This window comes from Strongylocentrotus purpuratus, unplaced genomic scaffold, assembly GCF_000002235.5.
Source record: "Strongylocentrotus purpuratus isolate Spur 01 unplaced genomic scaffold, Spur_5.0 spur5_scaffold_14, whole genome shotgun sequence".
NCBI classification, from domain to species: Eukaryota; Metazoa; Echinodermata; class Echinoidea; order Camarodonta; family Strongylocentrotidae; genus Strongylocentrotus; species Strongylocentrotus purpuratus.
In genome coordinates this window covers 33310676-33315478 of record NW_022145599.1, presented here as the reverse complement: position 1 = coordinate 33315478, position 4803 = coordinate 33310676, and positions in this window count along the sequence as shown.

Genomic DNA, 4803 nt, shown 5'->3' with positions numbered 1-4803 from the left:
ATTTATCTGTTAATTCATTGTTATTGTTGATTGTAAATAATGATATACTTCTTGATATTCTCGTGGAAACAACATTTGATGTATCAGAAAGTCATGGATGTTTATTTTTACAACATCTTGAGCTGCTTATAAACAGGAAATTGGAATTGTTAGTGGTGCCAATGTATATATACATGTATCTGTACATTGTATGTTAAAAAATACGCCAATCAGAACCTTGTGTATTAGTTTTGTATGAATTAGGGGAATAAAGGGAGAAAATGAAGAATCTCATTTAGAATTTTTTAAATCTCAGAAGAGTTTTGTTTGTACACTATATCTGTATATCTGTGTTAGAGGGTACATTGTTAAAATTCCACAGAACCAAATACAACTTCCAAATTATAAGCAACAACGCTGTATTAGACCTTAAAGAGAAGGTTGAGTTCTGGGAAGAGGTAAAAAATAATTTGTGAGCGTCATCATTGTTATTATGCAAGGGTGGAAGAACATCAGATTAAACATGTTCCCTGAAAAGCATGGCTGTTCAAATGCCTTCATATTCTAAATATGACATGAAACATTGTAAAAATCTGGGTAGGATTTTTATGCCTCCGTTACGAAGTAGCCGGAGGCATTATGTTTTCGGGTTGTCCGTCCGTCCGTACGTACGTCCGTACGTCCCGTTCTCGTGATCGCGTTATCTGAAGAACCGATTGATGGATTCCTGCCAAACTTTGGTCATGTATGTATCTTGCAGAGCCGATGAACTGATTAGATTTTGGGGTCACAAGGTCAAAGGTCACAGGGCTCATTATGTATGCAAAAACAGCTCGTGATCGCGTTATCTGAAGAACCGATTGATGGATTCCTGCCAAACTTTAGTCATGTATTTATCTTGCAGAGCCGATGAACTGATTAGATTTTGGGGTCACGAGGTCAAAGGTCAAAGGTCACAGGGCTCATTATGTATGCATAAACGGCTCGTGATCGCGTTATCTGAAGAACAGATTGATGGATTCCTGCCAAACTTTGGTCATGTATTTATCTTGCAGAGCCAATGAACTGATTAGAGTTTGGGGTCACGAGGTCAAAGGTCAAAGGTCACAGGGCTCATTATATATGATAAAAAACAGCTCGTGATCACGTTATCTCAAGAACAGATTGATGGATTCCTGCCAAACTTTGGTCATGTATGTTACTTGCAGAGCCGATGAACTGATTAGATTTTGGGGTCATGAGGTCAAAGGTCACGCGGCTCATTATGTATGCAAAAATGGCTTGTGATCGCATTATCATTAGAACAGATTGATGGATTCCTGCCAAACTTAGATCATGTATGTATCTTGCAGAGCCAATGAACTGAGTAGATTCTTGGGTCATGAGGTCAAAGGTCATGGCTCATTATGTATGCAAAAATAGCTTGTAATCACGATATTTTGAGAACCTGTTAATGGATTACAAATGAACTTGAATTTGAAAAATTTCTTCTGTTTTGGTTGGTAAAATTGCTCTATGACGGAGGCATCATTTTCGACTGCGCGCAGTCGAATTCCATCTAGTTTCGGAATGTGTTTGTGTAGTTCCATATACATCATTCTGTGTACAGTGCTTGTAACTTAGCCAAGATTTGGCCAAATTTCTTATCATTTTGATGATTCCAGAACCTTGCAATACACACAAACACTTATATACTAGATGATCAACCTTTTCTGATAGATTCCACACCGTTTTTTTCACAATGCAATCACATGACCAGAACTCAACTTTATCTTTAAAAGTGAATGAGGTTGAAAAGGGTACTTGATAGCGATATTTTAAATTCTATATTTGATGTATAAGAACAAACAATTACTGTGTTCTGAAGCCATACTGAATGGTTGCTGAATGGTAGAAAAGGAATTTCATTGGTTTGGACCACATGTCAACAATCTTCTTGCAGAGGTATAAAAGTAAATCCAGTACAAAAATCTTTAAAAATTTAAGTGATGCTCCCTATTCTAGATGTCAAACCTGTGAAGTATGTACAGATTTTGTTTTTTTAATAAATCTATTGTCTCCTGGTGAATTGGAAACAAAATGAAATGATTGTGTGGGCAGGTATCTTGTGTGATGTGTTGCTTGTAAAGTATGAATTATGGCTATGGCTGAGGAACGAGAAAGAAATTAAAAAAACAGAAAACAAATGATAATTGAAATATCTTGATGTTGCAGTTGGGGCCGTTGTTTTATGACAGAAGGGGCACTTTCAGTTGCAGGAGAGGCAGGCTTGTCTGGAAAAAAACTAGATATCATTGGGGGAGAGGGGTGGACTGCAGTGATGGAATAAAGCAGCACAATCACAACAAAATTTGTCATGAATTGGTTTAAAATAAGAGCAAAAGGGATAAAGACCGGGCAATTCATTCTTACAAGGAACACTAGGCTATTGCGAGAGTTGCATTTCTTTGCTTTAAATTAATTTTAAAGGAGCAATGTTGTCGCAAAACATGAACACTTATCTCACTTATATTTTTAATGGGAAGCGTGAGCGGGGACCAGATCCCCCCCCCCCCCCCCCCCCCTCCACACACACACTCCTGTCTTCGTTTCAATAAAGTGGGCATTGTAGAGATAGTAGAAGAGGCTTCTTGTTTTTATTTGGTTTAAGATTGGGCTTTTCGATGCAAATTTCATTTGTTATGTTATTCAAATTTGGCATCGCTATATTGTAATGATACCCATATTACGCATAGAGTTCAGTGATACAGCCCCACCTTGCCATGCACCGTCAAAGACTAACTTTGGTTTGCTGATTATTCCATTTCCGAATGTTAAAGACCGCCCCCCCTCCCCCTTCTATCCCCCTAACAAAACATAATCATAACAATAATGATAATAATAATACATTCCTTAAAGATACAAAAATCAATCAGTTATTGAAAAACTACTTGGAGCTCACAATTATTGTTGATTTCTACAACTTTTCCAGTTAAAGGAAACCAAAACCTTCATACTAAGTTACTTTTATTGTAAAGTTTAAGATATTTGAAAAATATCAGTGAAAATTTGAACAAAATCGGGCAAGGAATAAGGAAGTAAGAGCTTTTTTTAATTACTAGTCACTAGAGGGCGGTATTCAATTTGATGACATCATCTGTGGACAACTCTCCATGCCTTTTGTACATGAAATTTCATGTTTTTCCTTCTTTCTTGTGATTGAGATAATGTACTCCCCTGAAAGCAAGATATAGAATGCAAAATGATATTCTACTTCACATGTTATGAAGTCAGATCAAGAACACAAATAAATACGAAGAAAACAAAAAAATGGTGAAATTTTATGAACAAAAGGCATGGAGATTTGTTTACAGATGATGTCATCAAATTAAAAAACGCCCTCTAGTGACTAGTAATTTAAAAAAGCTCTTTTTCCAATTTCCAGTTGAATTACCAGTTGATTTTTCAGATGATTATCCAGTAATCAATCAACTAATAATCAATAATCATTATTAGCATCTGGCCACCAACTTGACCACATATAGGCGTTGTGGCGTGCGCCTGTAATCCAGCTAAAAAATGGAAGTTACAAACTGATTCAGCCGAGGACGCAGGTTCGAAACTGAGTCACGTCTTTCGGATGGTGACGTTTAAAGGTCGGTCCCAGAGGTAAATAATCATATCTGATTGATACACGTCTGTAAAAACCCAATACACACACACACACATCTTACTTCCTTATTCCTTGCCCGATTTTGTTCAAATTTGCACTGATATTTTTCAAATATCTTAAACTTTACAATAAAAGTAACTTAGTATGAAGGTTTTGGTTTCCTTTAAAGACCACTATATTGTATCATGGTTTGAATATTGTCTCTTTTCTCTATGCTTTTGGATGTTTATCTCTCCGCAAAAACTAGTGACGAAAAAGTCGTTGAAAAAAACCGAGACCTTAATTGGCGCACAGGAGGTTACAGCTGATCGATATATTACAAAAATTGATCCATCAAACATATAAGGCCAATTAAATAACAAAAATGAAAATGTGCCCCCTGTACCCCCCCCCCCCCCCCTAGATCCGCCACTGCGGTGAGCTCATATTTTTTCTCAACGGACGAAAAATGCTGCAAAATCTTTTGTCAATGTTTTCATAATGTCACACCCCATTCCATAGCAAATACAAAGTTATGGGTAACTTTAAGCTTTTCTTTCCATTGGTGGTATCAGATTTTTAAATACCGATTTTTTTTTTAAATATAGCGCGCGAACTATGGTCACCGTCACCATCACTGTAAATACCGTGACCATACTGAAGAGCCTTATGCAGAACAGAGAACAAATAAAGAAATAAATAAATAAAGAACAACAGCAACAACAACAACAACTAGAAGGACTCGAGAAGGAGGAGGAAGAACAAGAGAAGAAGAAGAAGTAGAAATGTCCCCGCGATCGCATCAAGGTATAATATATAGTATTGGACGAGGACCAGAGCTATGCTTTAAAAGAATTGAAGCTTTGATAACATTTTGCAACTCTTGAAACTTAAGTATTCAGTATTTTGTTTAGTTCAATCTCAATTTTTTTTTTTTTAAGAATTGTCCGTAGGATTCGTTTGCTTAACTCCGTGGAATCGCGTGTTCCTAAATGGGTGTGTCATAATTACAACTTTAGAATGAAATTAGACATTTTCAACGCTTGAAATGTGCCAATTTATAAGGAATTTGTTCTGCTATAATATATATATATGCCACTTTTTTTTCCTTCACATTCGAGACTAGTTTTAAATGATTATACATAATTTTCTTCTCTTTATCACCCGTGCTGTACATTCATTTTCTGATTTTC